Below are 17,151 nucleotides of genomic sequence, written 5' to 3' on the forward strand. Positions count from 1 at the left end.
GATGGGCAGGCTGGCCCCAGTGTTCTCTGCTCTGGTCACTTGGTGCACCTCTCCGTCTTGTACTAGAGCTCCTCACTTGGCGTTCCTCAAAAGCTCAGTTTTAACTAAGATTTCTTTCCACAACCTCCACAGTAATGAAGGGACAGAGACATGCATGTCAAATATTTTAAGCCATTTGCAGAAGTGTGGAGCTTTCCTAATGCTGAACCAGCAGAGTGAAGCTGTGGAAGGCAAAATTACCCGTTGTGCAGCGCCGTTCGGCGCTTGTCCGTCACCCGCGTGAGGCATGGTGGAGGGGAGGACCCGCTGACTGAGCTGCTCCGTGCATGTGTCCAAAAATACGGCTCAGAATTGGTGTTTACTTTCCGTAGCAGAGAACAACAGCACTGTCTCCTGCTGGGAAATTTACTACGCCTTCATTCTGTTTAACCAGTAACACCTTACGGGCTCTTGAAAATTACGTTCACTTAAAGATCAAGCAGCCATTTTCATCTGTCCTGACGGGGACACGTGAGTGGCAACTGGGTCTGCAAAGATCGGGTTCGGTCAGTGATTTGCGGGAATAACCACAGCACAGCCAGAGCCACCGAGGCTCGCCCTCGGCTTTGTCGGGTCCCGCGCTGACGCTCCATCCCCGCCAGGCCCGCACACGGGAAGCCATTCCTGGGCAGCCTCTGTCCTTCCTCAGTGTCCAGTCTTGCTCGTCTCCGTGACTTTCTTTCCAGATGCACATCTGCACTGACCCCCCTCCCCCCGCAGAACTTCACGGCAGGCGGATCGATTGTCCTTCCTCCCCAACTCTCCCACACCCATGTCCTTGTCGTATGGCTTTTCAGGGCCTCTTCCTAACACAGGGAGTTAGGGAGGCTGCACAGGTGGGCAGGTTGTCTGTTCCAGACACTGGGTTGGGGGCCATGTCCTGCCTGGGACAGTCGTTTAAATCTGCCGAGCCAAGCCCACAGGTGACCCACAAACCCGCACAGCCCACGCACAGACACCTGGGAAACAAATGCTCATGTTACACGCAGCTCAGATTCTGTGGTTTAATGTAGCAAGCCCTGCGGATACAACCTCCTAGGGCATTTCTTCATGTAGCAGAATGAGTGTGGCAAGTATGAAACTCAGCTGGCTGATACATACAGTTAACATGAAATTTTCTTCATTTATTTAAAACTCAGCCTCATACCCCAAGCTCCACCACACTGAGCGGGGAGAAAGTCAGCCTCAGCCTGTCTAACTGGGAGCACCTTCTTTCCCCTGTGGAGGTCGCTACATTCTACAAGTTGGCACGGTCAGAGGACAGAGAGAAGACAAGGGTCCCCAGGCTTGGGGACGCCAGGACGACAGCCTCATCACAGCCTCTGAGACCACCTAGAGATGTGACGGCCCTCAAACGACCACGCCTCCCATGGGCTGCCCTTTCGTTCCAGTCAGAGGCTAGGGCTCTGCAGGGTCCCCTTGGACCTGTCCTCGCTCCCAGAACACCTGTGTGCTTCCTACGCTATCCCAGAAGAAAGACATTGTTTCACTCTATCCTGGGACCCAACAAGCTTCTCCGGGCTTGGCTTCCTTTCCTGGTGCTGGGCTCATCCACGGTTGAAGCAGGGTCCATCCGGGGTGCCCTCTAGTGACCATCCCCCCCCCCAACAATTCACCTCCCCACCCAAGGATGCCAGTCTCGTCTGAGGACAGCAGAGTCCGTCCTTGGTTTCCACCCAAATTTACCAACTATTCCCAAGTCGTTTGTGTGCCTAGAATTTTGAAATTCAAAAGCTAGGAAGAGACTCCATGTTTCTGTACGCTCTGATGTCATTTTTTTTTTCCTTTTGGTCAAGAACCACAGACAACCTTCACAGGTACCTGTTGATTTCAAGGCAGTATCATGGTTTGGAGAAGGATGAAAGAATCAGTTCGTGTCTGTTGGCTGGTTCACTGAGCTCGTGGTTCAGTTCAACGACAAGAAGACACATAAGAAGCAATTAATTAATTAGCACAAAAAGACTTTATTCTGGTGATTTAACTATATTTCATGTGTTCAAAACACTATGTAGAGATGTAGACAATTTGAAAGTGACCTGGGAGCTTTTGAGAATACCACCCCGGAGAACTAAATCAGAATCTCCAGGAACGGGCCCACATACAAGGAAATTTCTGAATGCTACTCCGGGGAGTAGAGTTGAGAAGCACCGTTCGCACAAAACCCTAGCACGCTCAAAAGACTCCCAGCTTCGCGAAACCTCTCGTTTCCCCCCAGGAAGCTGTAGCACATTTTCCGCCACGCATTCATTAGCCACGATCCCTCCAAAGGAGAAAGGGGGACGCATGGCCTATGTGAGTCCTCCCACACAGGGCCCAGACGCGTGATAAGAAGAGTTCACAAAATGACAGTCCCCAGCCATGGCCAAATGAAGCAAATAACAAATCCCAGGTTCTGGAGAAAGGCGCAGTGACTGTGGTCGGTTTCTGCGATGCGTGAACACGGAGTCATTTCCGTACAACCTGAGAGAGTGTTCCAGGTTTCAAAACATCCACAAGAGCCGTCTCTCTTCATTTCTTGCTGGAGAGCGCTCATTCCCCCACCCTGCTGGGCACCTGGTGGGACTTGGAGCCATTTCCAACAGACACTTAAGAAACACTTGCCGGATGGATGTAAAATGGGTAATGCGTGGCAAGCTCTCTTGTAAACAGACCTAGTTTCAATCACGATCATGTGCGTACACAGAATTACAGGCACTGACGGGGACTTGGAGGGTCTCTCCAGCGTGGAAGTCTGCAAACACCCCAGTGCTCCGATGCCCCCCACCCCTGTGAAGTCGGATGCCTGGAAATGGACTCAAGGCACAGGTTTGTTTTTAGAAATACTCCAAGAGGTTTGGGCAAGCAGCTGAAGGCAGCCCAGGGGCTAATTTTGACATTAGAGGTGTGGGAATATTACATAACAATGGATTTCTTTTTTTTTAATTTATTTACTTGAGGCAGGGGAGGGAAGGCTAGGAGAGGGAAAGGAAGAGAAAGTCCAGCAGACTCCGCGGTGAGCGGGAGCCCGACACAGGGCTCGACCTCACGACCCAGAGATCAAGACCGGGCTGAAACCAAGACTTGGATGCTTAACCGACGGAGCCACCGAAGTGCCCCTAAATAACAAAGGATTTCACTCAACCCTTCGGCTACTCGGGAGAAAGCTGCATTCGGTATCGGTAAATCTTTCGACTTACCGAAAGTGTTCCCCCTGAAACTGTGGCTGGGTTGTGGCACGCTTGCTGTTTTGTGGGTCTTTACACAATATGCTCACACTATAAATATCATTCTGTAGATGCTTATAGACCGTCCTTCCCAAACCCATTCTCTAATGGCATCCGGAAACTTCCTGTCAAAATGAAGATCTGATCAGAACACCACTGTGAAGGTTGATTTCTGCCCAGATATTTGCTCAAACATTTTTTCTGGGTGTTTCTTCACTGAATGTTCTTCACTGAACATTGTATCTATATTTATCTATTTGATACTATTGTATCTATTGGTTGCCCCTTACTTACTCGACTTACTCGACTTACTCGAAGTGTGCTCCTTCGAGGTGCGCAACCCAGCTCAAGCCTGGGAGGACAGTGATGTCTTCTCCGCGCTTTCCTGGCTCGCTCAGGCTCCTAGTGGCTCTCTGACTCATTAAGTTGGAAGAGGCAAGTCTAAGACTCAAGCCTCGATCTGTCTGGCTCCAAAGACATTATCATACGCCTGTCTTTACAGCAGTAAAAAGCAAAATGATCTAATGGCGTAACTCACAGGGAATGCGAGCTGCATTGTATGGCCTGGAGAAGTACGGAAGGTTTCACAGAGGAGGCGTACTGGAGGGGAATCTTGATGATAGAACCTTGGGGACAGGGGACATATTTTTTAAGCAGAAAGATCAGAAAGTGAACTGTGTTAGGAATTGCCAAGGTTGGAATGCAGCATAGAGGGCGGGTCCCAGCAAGAGGCGGGATGAGCCCCCACGCGACAGGTCAAGGACTGCTGTTTCTGCAGAGATAGAGCGGTGCTAAAGGAAGATTTTATTAAAAGGGCTTGTTTTAGGATTTGCCAGAGAAACAGAATCAATAGAGTGTATATACACAAAGAAAGAGACTTATTACAAGAGCAGGTGGGCTGAGACCCAGGAGAGGCAGTGGGGCAGATGAGGCCACCTGCTGGAGAATTTTTCTCTTACTTGAGAGAGGGTCACTCTTTGTTCTTTGTGGACCTTCCGCTGATCGGGTGAGCCCCACCCACCTTATGGGGAGCAATCGCCTTTACTCTACCAATTAAAATGTTAGCCTCTTCCAAAATCATCCTCACAGAAACACCCAGAAAAAATGTTTGAGCAAATATCTGGGCAGAAATCAACCTTCACAGTGGTGTTCTGATCAGATCTTCATTTTGACAGGAAGTTTCCAGATGCCATTAGAGAATGGGTTTGGGAAGGACGGTCTATAAGCATCTACAGAATGATATTTATAGTGTGAGCATATTGTGTAAAGACCCACAAAACAGCAAGCGTGCCACAACCCAGCCACAGTTTCAGGGGGAAGAAATCCACCCTAACCCCCTCCTTTCTCCCAGGTCCCCCTACCAGCACCCTCTCCCCCAGCTCCTTCCCTTCAGAAGGAACCCCTAACTTGTGCTCCTGCTGACTTCCATCTGTCTTCCTATCCCTGAGCAATATTCTCATCGCTCTCCTGTTTTCAGTTTTCCACATTTCAAACATTATAGAAACCAGAGACTGGCTACGTATTTTCCTATAGCAGTGACTTCACTGAACATTGTATCTATATTTATCTATTTGATACTATTGTATCTATTGGTTGCCTGCAGCTGTAAGTCTTCCTTTTCAATGCCTGGGATACTCCATTGGAGGAGCGCACCGCAGCTGATTCTCCATTCCACTCTTGGTGGATTGGGGTGCTTTTCACCTTTTCCCCCCACAGTACACACGACACCTCTGAACGTGCTTGTCTATACCTCCCACTGCTGTGGGTGGAGAGCTTCTCTGGGACAAACACCTGCGAGGGGTCTTCTGGGGTCAAAGGAGATATGCGTCCCCCAAATTGCTGAATGATACCAACTACCTTCCCCGAGCTTGACCGCTAGTTTCTGCTCCCTCCGATTGCCGTCCTTCCACGTCCTCACGTCCCTGCTCACTGTCAGAGCTTTGTCCTCATGGGAGTTTTCCTCTGATGGGTTGTAGCTCACAGCCCCGACACTTGCCTTGTATATACTGGCCACTCAGAATTCCTCTCTCGTAACGTCTTTTCAAGCTACGGTGTCCGCTTTTTATTAGATTGCCTTTATTTTATTGAAAACCCTGTTGTGGGAGTTTTTTGCATATTTTAAATTTTTAAGCCTTCAGTTTGATGTGTTGCAAATACCGTCTCCCACGTTGAGGCTGGTGTGAGGGGTTTAGTTATGATTGGGTTGCCCAACACCTTCCACGTCCCAGCCCATGGGGGAAACCGCATCACCCAGGCACCCGTGTGTCTCCCTGGGCACACCACATTCAATGGTCATGGACACATAGTCTTTTCCAGGACACTGAACATTTAGACGACGTGACCACATACTGAGTCATAAACTCAGCTGACACACTTCACCTTGAAATAGGCTGAGGGCATATCGTCAATGTATTTTGAAGGACGGGTACTATACAGATAGAATGATCTGTAATGAAAATGAAAATCAGTAATTTTCAAAAGATCTAAAAATTTCTTATGCTTACATATTTTTAAAAACATATAATTCACTGATGGGAGGAAGAGTAAATCATGCTAAAAATTAAAAAGCATTTTCAAAGTGAACGGTGACAAGAATCCTACATGTCAAAACCGGTGAGATGCAACACAACAACATTTAGAGAAAATCTGTAGCCTTAAATTGTCACGCTAGAAGAGAAGGCGGGTTGAAAATAAATGAACTATCATGCACTTCATCAAAAGATTACAGATTCAAGCAAAATTCAGCCACAGGAAGGAAGAAAGAACACATATAAGAGTAGAAATTGATGAAATAAATAAAATAGGAAACTATCATATAGCAGAAAGAATTAGCATGAGAAGAGATTATATATATGGAAGGTTTGAAAACAAACAAAACTATCAATAATTGTGAATAGAATTTCCAGATAAATTATTTGAAATAATAAGACAGTTTATTAAGAGATCCAGGAAAAAATGTACCTCTACAAAATTAATTTCATATCACTATACCAGCAGCAAACAGAAATGAAAATCGAAAGCACATTAATTAAAAAGACACCCAAATGCTAAAACCGGGAATAATGTAACAAGGGCTCTATAACACCTAGGTGAGATAAAATTATTAAATTTTACTGATGCACAAAGAAAACCCAAGTAAATAAGAAGACATAGGATATTATTGCGTCTGAAGAGTCACTGTTTTAAAACACATCAATTCTCTCCAGACCAACGGATAGATTCAGGCCAATTGTAGCAATTCCAATCGGTACCTCAATATAGCAAAAGTGTGTGTATAACATGACAAGAGCCTTTACCATCTAAGCAGTCCTAAAAAAGAGCAAGAACCGATGCCTGGGGAAGAAGTGAGGCGGGAGAGCGTTTCCTACAATAATTAAGGGTTCCAAGAATCACCCAGTAAACGTGTGGAACGGGAGAGGCCCAGAGCCAGATGTCCACGGAGACATCCTCTGTGACCACGCTAGCGTGGCGGAGCGGAAGAGGGAGGGAGATGCAGTTCTCAATCAATGGTGATGAACAGCTGGGTGTTCCTGCGAGAAAGAAGAAATTACACATGTAATTCCTACCCTGTGCAACGACCCATTCGATGTAGATTAGGGAAATAGACATGAGGGGCACCGGGGTGGCTCAGCTGGGTGAGTGTCCAGCTCCTGGTGTCCATTCAGGTCGTGATCTCAGGGTTTTGAGAATGAGCCCTGTGTCGGGCTCCGCGCTCAGTGGGGAGTCTGCTTGAGATTCTCTCCTTCTCTCTCCCTCTGCTCCTCCCCCATGCTCTCTCTCTCTCTAATATAAATAAATCTTTTTAAAGAGATAAATGTGAGAGGCCCCGCCTTTTGTAGATTGTAGGAAATTGTGGAGGAGACTAGGTGCCGTCACTGTGGATAAGCCAATTAACTGCCTAATTGTCATAGCCGGTGAGCTACCCCTCTTCTCCTTCGGGCTGTGTGAAGCCTGTGTCTCATTTTCAGCTTCCGCAGTTTCACCAAGACGTGTCGAGATGTGTGGGTTTGTTTAGGGTAGGCAGGTTATTTATCTGTGTATTTGTTCATTTATTTTTATTCTGCTTAAGATCAATTGCACTTCCCAAATCTGCAAACTAGAGTTCTTTCATCAGTTCTGGAAAATTCCAGCCTTAGTACACATGTGTCCCTGTGCGTTTACAACTTTTGAATGAAACCCTCCTTACTTGGAGCTTCATCTGTGGGAACTCCCTGTGAGCTCTGCTGGTGGGGAGACTGGTCCCCGTTGCTGCTGCTGGTTTCCAGGAACATTATGCACAAGGACTGCTTTAAACTCTGGTTCAGGTTTTGCGGACTAGGTCATTATGCAAATTCAGGCCACCACACTGAATTCTCGGGTTATCAATTTCAGTGTAGATCTTCTCCTCAAATCTGCATCAAGGTCTGAGAGGACAGTGTCCGTGCAGCCCTGGAGACTGAATTTGCTTCGACTTCCCCTAGTATTGGGGAGTAGCCCCTTGGGGGGTCTGCTTTAAGGGGGAGGAACCCCTGGCCGACTTGGCACCTTGGGCAGATCATGAGCTTCGCTTCGTCTCCCTGCACCTGCAGGCTCTGAAGACTGAGCTCAGACACTTGGCTGTCAGATGCCCTCAAGGGAGAGCCAGCTTCCCTGCTCTTATCACCTCTCTGGCTTCCCAGTAATAATCAATTGCTGGCCTCCAAGTATAATTTACTCTCTTGCCAGCACATCATACATTTTAAAGGTGTTTTTTTTTTTAAATCCAGCATTTTTGGTTTGTGTCAGTGGGGGTGTTTGTCCTATCTATCCCACCGCTCTGCCAGAAGGCATTCTTTTTAATAGTTGCATAAAATTCCATATTATAAATGTCCTACTTTTTAATCATTAATGGGCGGAGAGTCAGGTTCTGAATTTTTTGTTGTTTCTGATGCAAAAACTCTTTAAGCATGCAATTTTATGAGTGTTCTCTCATCTCTGCAGGATGGGGTCAAAGTATCAGAATGGCTATGTTCGTGTGTGTGTGTGTGTGTGTGTGTGTGTGTGTGTGTGTTTATAGATACAGAGATGGGCAGACTCAGAAACCTCCTGGCATTGTCTCATAGTGGGCACACTTGCCCCTTCTTTTTTCCCCGACTTTTTATTTTGAAAAATAAATAGTTGCAAAACCAGTACAGTGAGCTCGGGCGGGTGATCCATATATTTTCAGTATATGCTGTTTTATTGAAATGCTTGAATCAAACAGCCATCAGGACACTGCGTTACTAAATGTATCCACATGTGTTTCCGAAAACAGCAACATCCTGCTGCATAACTGCAGTATTGTTCTCGTCCACGGGAAGAGCAACATTGCTCTAGTCTTCTTGTATAAAATACTGTTTATCTTCATATTTCTCCAGTTGCCCCAATAACACATTTACAATTATTTTCTTTTTTCATCCAGAATCAATTAAGGACCCAGATTGCCTTTTGTCGCAAAGTCCCCTTTATCCCTTTTTCATCTGGAACGGTTCCCCTGACTTTATTTTTATTCTTGTCTTTCATGGAACTGATATTTTTGATGAGTCCAGGGCAGTCATTCAGCAGAGAACATCCTCGAATGTATGTATCTGATCATTCCTCTGGTCACCTCTGGTCAGAGTGGCTCCCAAGAAACGTTGCCTTCCTAGTACACCACACCAGGGGCGCATGGAGACACCTCTTCCCATCATTCACCGTATCGAGGTTGAGATTTGGTTAAGATGTGTCTGTCAGTTTCCCTCCTGGGGGAGGGATAAATAACCAGAAATAAATAAGCACTTTGGGGTCCTAGACTTGGAGACAAGGCGGACGCTTCACCCACAGCCCTCTGTCCCGTGCTTTCAGCAGCTGGCGATGATTCTCTCCTGAATCAGTCATGCTCACAGTGACTATAAAGGGATGATTCCAGATTTCATGCCTCCACATGTAGTTAGTGACATTTCTCTGTAAAGAAGGGCTTTCTCATGTCCCTAACTGGGAAAACACCCATTCACTCCTTCATTTATATGAGCGTGGATTCATACGTTCTTATTTTTTCTCTTATTGGATGTGCTGAAGCCCATTCCTGACATTCCTATCTTGATGCTGAGGTTTCCCTGGGCCTGGCCGATGGGAGCCCTCACACCACGGGGTCTCTTTTGCTCCATCCCCAGCAATGATGCTTAGCGTGGGCACAAGAGGATGTTCCCGTCTCCTCCTTCTGGCCCAGCCCTCCGGTCCACAGGGTCCCACGAGGCTGGTTCTGTTTGGCGGGACGTGCTCTGGAAGCCAACAGGCTGCCCACACTCTCCGAAACCCTCTGCTCCCTTGACGTCCGGCCACGTTCCCCCTGGCTCTGCTCCTGCCTCTGAGCTTACCTTGAATGCATCTCTCTGGTGTTGGTCCTTGCCGTGATGCCAACACGATTCTCTTCCAGAGTCTGCGGGGATGACTTCGCTCACTCCCCGGGCTCCGGCGATCACTCGTCCTCGGTCAGTTCTGCGCCACCGCCCCCCATGCTAGCCTGTCCCCCGCGCTCCGGTCCGCCATGCACAGTCACAGACGCTGCGGCCCCCCCAGTGCTCTGTGGGCATTTCAAACCCACTCACTGCACTCCCCTTAAAGATGGCAGCACCACGCGCCTCCCAGACTCAAGCCTGCCGCCTGCTTTCTCAGTCACCCAGTTTCTCCAGCCACCACATCCCGCCAGACGGCACGCTGCATGCTCCCCGCCGCCCCCACTGCTGTGTCCACTTCAACTCTCGCTGGGCTGACGGTCCTGCTCCTGCAGCTCTTCCCACTTGCCTGACTTCCTACGCCAGAATGACTCCCCAAAGCGGAGAGGTGGCCTGTGTGACATGCGTTCTGCAGCACGTCCCTCCTCCTTCCTAGGAAAAACCCCATCCTTACCAGCACTCAGAGCCCCCAGGCACCGGGCTGCGTTCTCTCCACCGAGTCCAGCAAAGTGTGACGTGGGGCTCTGATGAAAGCCGCACCCCGAGCGCCTTCCTTCTCCTCCAGTCTCCAGCTCAGTCCGAGGGCTGCGGCTCCGGCACCATCCTGGAGCCTGACCCCGGGGTGACGGGCAGAGAGCTGGGAGCCAGCACCCAGATGACCCTGTGGAACTATCTCCTACCCTACCCTGGAGTCCTCCCCCCAAGCTTCTACTGGGAGACACCACCCTTGATCTTGTTCTGAATCGCCGCTTCCGGGTCGGGGAGGGACCACTACGGCCCAGCGGGAAGCACAGCACCCGGGAATTAGCCTCCAGCCGCCCTCGGAATTAGCCGCAAAGGTCTTCATCAAGTTCCATAACTGCCCTAAGGTTCCTTTCTTCCTCCACCTACACACCCCTTCCTATTCTCCTTCAGCGGCCGGTGTTCACCAGGCTTCGATGTGGCACTGCCCGCATCGGGCATCTGGATACGGACGCAGGGGCGAGCATGTGCTCATCGGAAAAAATCAGCTCTGTAGGGTCTCTATGCTTGGACTCCTTTTACGGGCACCTAGATGATGGAGATGCGGGTGAAGGAGGACGTGCCGGTGCCGGTGGAGGTGTGGGTGTAGGGTTAAGTATAGAAGCGGAAGCGGTTGTAGCTGTAGACATGGACTAGGTTTCTGTGGGTGTGGGTGTCCGTGTAGATTAGGTGCAAGCAGGTGTGCGGCAGGTGCGAGTGTACGTGCAGGCGTATGTGCAGGCGTGCGGGCACGTGCAGGTGCAGGAGCAAGTGTGCATGCGGGTGCCGGTGTCGGTGCAGGTGTCCACGCGGGTGCAGGTGCGGGTGTCGGTGCAGGTGTACATGCGGGGTAGGTTCAGGGGCACATACAGGTGCACATGCAGGTGCGGGTGCCGGTGCGGGTGCAGGTGTGTGTGCAGGCAGAGGTGTACGTGCAGGTGCCAGTGGTGTGCAGGTGCGGGTGCGGGTGCAGGTATAGTTGGCAGGTGCAGGTGCACGTGCAGGTGCCGGCGCGGGTACGGCTGCAGGTGGAGGAGCTGGCGGACATGCAGGTGCAGGTGCAGGTGCGGTTACGGCTGCAGGTGCGGTTACGGCTGCAGGTGCGGTTACGGCTGCAGGTGCGGTTACGGCTGCAGGTGCAGGTGCAGGTGTGTGTATGGGTGTCGAGGCAGACAGGCATGGAAATAGACGTCGATGGAATCACAGTCCCCAACCATCTCGGGCAGAATCAGCACTTGGTTCACATCCCTGCTGTTTTTCACCTTCCTTACTTACCTGGAACTTACGAGCGTCCCCGGGAGGCCGGTGAGCCCCTGCATGCCCAGGTGCAGCCACGCAGGGACACCGGGCGGCACTCAGTGAGTGTTCGTGAACACGGTCGCGAATTGGAATTCTTCAAGAACATCTGTGTGTCTGGGGCCCTTGAGAAAGGACTTCCACGTGCCTCACTCCAAATGCAGACCCTCATTCTTCCCTTATTTAGTCTAAGACCATTTTCTGAGATGGCACAAAAACACCTCCTGAATTTGGGGATTGGGATTTTGAAAACAAACTCTTTTTTTCTCCTTCCCTTTCATTCCTTTCATGACTGAATACATTTAATTCATGTCCCTTGACCTTTCCATTTGGAAAACGACTCATCCTTTGGGCCTATATTCTGTAGCACGCCCTCTCTCTGCTCCATTTCGGAGTAACACTTCGTGGATTCCCTGGCCCAGGCGGGTCAGCCCTGCAGACAGCTTCTACGTGTAGTGACGACCCCCGCCTGGACACTAGAAAGGAGAGAAGACAAAGATCAATGTGTGTAAGAGTAAAATGTGTTGGCGTAGCACAGTGATTGTAGGAAAGCTGTCAGGTTTAGAAAGGAAGAAAGGCGGGAAGGAGAGAGGGAGGGAGGAAAGAAGGAAAAAGTAAAAAGAAGCCTAATTATTTTGAATGTCAGATGATCAAATGATTTTTCGGTATATGTATGTCTTATGTAATAAATAATTCTTTAGTATTATTATGTCACAAATATTATAGGAAACATATTAGAAAATCATTCATTGTTTATCTGAAATCCAAAGTTAATTGAGTGCTTTGTGTTTACAGGGCAATGTGAGAACACAGTGCATTTTGCCTAAATTTGCTCTGCAGTGAAAAATGCTGTCTTGGACCCCCATATCCTACTTGCTACTCGTAAGAGTCCACTGAGTTAGGCAGTGCAAATGTCATGAGCAGCACTGAAGGTGGGATGTTTAACAAAAATCACAATACCAGGTGGTGAAACTTGAACCAAATCTTACTTTCTGACTTCTTTTTTGCCCATCATGGCTTTACGGGTAGAATAGGGAGTCCTTCCCACAGAAAAAGGGGACTCACCCTGCTTTCCTTAGCTTATCATCAAGGCACCTGTCCAATCTGGAGTCCACGTGCTTGGGTAAGACTGATCCCAAACCCAGGCAGGGAGAATCTACAGAGCCCATCCCTTTGCCGTATTAGCTCCTTGCACATACCTCGGACAGACCCATGAAACACGATCACAGGATTTTGGCTGGAAATTAATTACTACGGAAGAGGGCTCTCTTCTGGGTGGACTCCAACTTGGTAAGCCATCATGAATAAAAGAAAAAGAGAGAGAGAGAAAGTGAATCCTGAAAAATAATTTGCGCACCTGGATTGCCGTGCCCAGAGTCTAACGGCCCTGGACTTCATAGCTGCGTACGAGTCAATGCATTTTGTTTTTCATTGAAACCAGGTTTAGTTGGATCTCTGCTGCTTGCCAACAAAGGTCTCGAACACCTACCTTCACATTTAAATTTTAGTCTTTTGAAACCTGTCCTGGACAGAAATCTGACAGTTATTTCTTGAGCACTTGCTATATTCTGGCACTATGACAAGCACAAAGACCACTCGGGGACAAAGTAAGCGCGCACCCCTGCTCTCACGAAGCTGACTTTAGTGGTCAAACCCCCAACCTGCCATGGGCATCCCATGTTGCTCAGACGCGCTCCTTCCAAATGTCAGATTCCCGAAGAGCCGAGCCCTCGGGGTTCTCAGTTCTCCCCTCTGAGAGCAGGGCACACGGCCACGTGGTCGGTCAAAGGGAATCCTGCCATGTTTCCCCTGCGCTCCTGTGAGCGCTCCTGCCAGCGTTCCTGCCACCCTCCAGCACCAGCCTTGGGTCTGCCCGTCCTCCAGCTGCCCACTCGACGATAAACCATCTTGTTAAAACGCATAAATGCCAGTACTGAGACCCCAGAAGCCAATGACTCCTACCTATTCCCAAGATTTACATTCTGAGTGTGAAAGTCAATAAAAATTAATTAGGTGTTTACCTCATTTCCTTGGTAATGACCCTTACACGGCACTGATTGTTGAACTGAATCTATATGCAGGCTCTACCTCTATTGGGGTCAGAGTTAATTTCTGCACACACCAAGAAACATCACTGTGGTTATTTATACCTGGGGCCGACGTGTTCTGTGCAGATGCTCATCGGCTCATTTCCATAGGAGGAGGAGCTGATGCCCAGATTTTAGCACACCGCACAGGGAATTAGGTATGCAACAACCATTAACAATAATGAGAGTTATGCACCTAATTCCCCAGCATCGTTTTAAAATTTGTTTTATTAAATAATGCTGTAATGTTATGGTAAGTAATGCAATGTTAAGTAACATTGACTTCAGCCTCATTAAATCATCTCCTTAACTATCATACTGGAAAACGAGGATCATTAAACACATGTGGTTCGTCATCGGCCATGATGTAATTGTTGCAGGAGGTTCTGTGCAAAGGATTAATTAATAAATGAAGATCCACATATAGAGTGCCACAAAAGGGGCACAAGGTCAAAAGGGAACGGGTCTGGAAGATTCCTTCAGAGAGAGAATTCATAACCCAAGTAAAGTAGAAAGAGGAGAAATCCGTGGCGGCTGTCCTTGGGTCTTTCTCCTTTGAGCCTGCAGGAGGAACGTGAACTCAGTGAGAGGCATTACGTTGGTGCCCTGTTGGGGAAAGAAGATGAAAGAAATGAGACTCTGGAGGTTTACCCGTTGGCCCGCCATAGAAGACCACCAGGAAGGACCTTAACGTTTCTGCCTTTCTATGTCAAGACTCTCCATTTAACGATGAAAGCCGCCATCCTATAGAGGGAAATATTGAGATCTTTGTGTGTCTTTGCTGTGCTGTTCTCGGTGGTGCTCTGCAGAAGTGACCCACGTCCTCATGCCCGAGCCCGTGAACATGGGAGACTGCACAGCCCTGGAAAATTAAGATTACAGATGGAACAGAGCTGGCAAATCTGCGGACCCTAGGGTAAGGAGCTTGCGCTTGCCCTGGATTTTCTGGGTGACCCTAGTGTCCTCACAATGATCTTGGAAGTGGAAGGAGGAGGCAGAGGGGAGGTTGGAGTCAGAGAAAGATAGTGGGGAGCAGAGGGGCCAATACTCTGGGTGCAGAGTACATTCCTGGACCCTCCCACAGACCAGCTCTCTCTCCTCCCCCGGGCTTGATTTTGAGGAAGATTCTGCTTGACTTTAGAGCTGAGGAAACGGGTCCTTAGCCAGTTCAATGCAGGCTCAGAGCCCTTCTTATGGAGAACCCTGAAGAGCAGGATGTGAACCCAGAGCCACGTCCTGCCCACTGTCCCACAGCACCTAGAGTCCCCGACTGCGGTACGCCGGGATCCCTTGGAGATGACCAGAAGATCAGTCTTCTGTACGGGAAGCATCTCTCTCGACTTGTAGTTTGCTTCTTGCATTATCCCTGTTAATGGGTCTTACCAAAGAGACCTTGAATTTATACAAAAAAATCAATCTCTAGGGACAGAAAAACAATCACGAGGTCACTGTCACGTTGCCAGGCTCATGGTTGGGAAGGGTTACTCATGATGGAAAGCTGAGGGGCACCCTCAGTTCCCAGGCAGTACGCAAACCCCTAATTACCCAGGGACCCACAGCGTGAAACTTACTGGGAGTCCTCGGCCAGGTCTGGAGTATGGACCTACCCGTGCGCATTCCATAACGAAGGCAACCGCGGTATTTACGTAGGGGAAATCCGGCACCGACAGTTACCCACTTTCTCTCACCTGTGCAAGACAAGCGTGCAAAGATTCAAAGAGAGGGGAAAGGGCGTGACTGGGGGGTTAGCCGTCACTGTCCGGTACGGGTTTCTGGGCTGCTGGCAGTGTTCTGTACCTGCTCTGTCCAATGCCGCATCCTCCGGTGAGGCCACTGGGCACTGTTAATGTGGCTCACGCAACGGCCAACCCAGTATTTCAGTGTCGTTCGTTTCAATAAGTTCAGAGTCAACACCCACGTCTCGTTGGTGGTCCCCGTCTTGGATGGTGTGGAGTTGCAGGCACATTTGTGAGCGTGCCCATGACACCCCAGTAGCCATCGGCCTTGGAAGGGTCAGCCGTGTGGACAGGACCTCCCAGCCTCGAGGATCTAGAAATATAATCCTTCCATGAAAAGCCATGCTCACTCGTCCATCATCCTGCCAGATTTTAAAAAGACCTTTAGTCTGCGTGTCTCGTATCTATCTCTTCGGTTACTGTACCTGCCAATTTACATCAGACATCATCCCTCAGCAGAAATGTATGCTCCGGGGTGGCCCATTCTTGGTGCTTTTTTATTACACATGCAGAATTGATAAGGGACTAATGATAGCCATCAATTAAAAATGGAGCTCATAATGGAAAATACCCTTGAACTTTCTGGAGTTAACAAAACCACACCTAGACAGATGTTGTGCTGAGGAAGGACGTCCCGGGTGTGCCGGCCAGACTCCTCGTGGGAGCGCCGGTTCTCACAGCTCACTCTCAGAACCCGGTGTAGAAGGAGCCTCACCGCCTAGCCGTTTGGACCTGAGAAAGACCATTGGAGACTCACATTTTCCGACTTCCCTTCAGCACTCACAGACCTCTCCTGATGGCTCAGAACTCCCAGACGGTAATCCAGACTGAGTGGCATTGTTAAATGAGGAAAACACGATTGATAGATTGACTTGCCGGTTTCAGCGTTTTGATCCTCGTACTAAGAACTGTCCCCTTGACAAGAGTTGTTTAGGATGCTGGCTGATCGGGCTTCCCCAGGAAACGAGTCTCGGTTCCCCGCCCCAGCGACAGGATCACCGGCGTCAGCCAGGCTCATGCGGTCCAGCTCACAGGACAGGCCTGCCTGTTCTCCCCGAGAGCCCAGAGCCCAGTCCACACGCTCGCCATGAAGTTATGCCGGTGATCACTGGGGACTGGAGCCCGTGGAGACGTGAGCTCTCTGGCCAGTCCCTACACACGCGGCGTTGGCCGCTCTGACATACTTGTTCGGCTAAGGCCGCCTCTGCTCTTAAAGTCAGGTAAAGGGCACCGGGTAAACACCGCGGCCTGTCCCATGGGCTCCCAGAGACCTCGAAAGGCAAGCAGGGGGCCCTGCACAAGGGCAAGAGGCCACTCCCTGTGACTCACGAGCATGAGTAAGTCAACACTCATCACTCTCAAGGGAGAACAAAGAAACAAAGTGAATTCTCCCTTACAGTTACCAAGACACTGGTTCCCAATGTGTGTTCCTGGGCACACTGCTATAACCCTAGGGTTCTTCGTTCACGCGTCAAGAGACGATGATTCCAACTACATTAAAGAAAAAATGGGGGCGGGGGGCACAATTTCAACCCTGACTACGTATTAGAATCACCTTGGAAATTCTGTTGAAAATTCCAATGCCCAGATCACACGATTCATTTAAATAATACTTTTGGGGTGTGGGGTTGTGGGAATCTGGCTTTTTTTTTAACCTCCCCAGGGGCCTTTAACATGAAGCAAAATTGGACACCACTGTCTGGGGGTCTCGAAAGTTCCCAGTCAGACGTGGCTGGAGGAGGAGCTCAGACAAGGAGGCCATGGGTACAGTTCCCCTCCGCAGGGCTGAAGAGACACCATGGTGTCCCCTGCCCTCGAGCCACAGGCATGAAGGTCAGCATTCCTAGAGAGCGGGTTG

Source organism: Meles meles, chromosome 16 (assembly GCF_922984935.1).
Source record: "Meles meles chromosome 16, mMelMel3.1 paternal haplotype, whole genome shotgun sequence".
NCBI lineage: Eukaryota > Metazoa > Chordata > Mammalia > Carnivora > Mustelidae > Meles > Meles meles.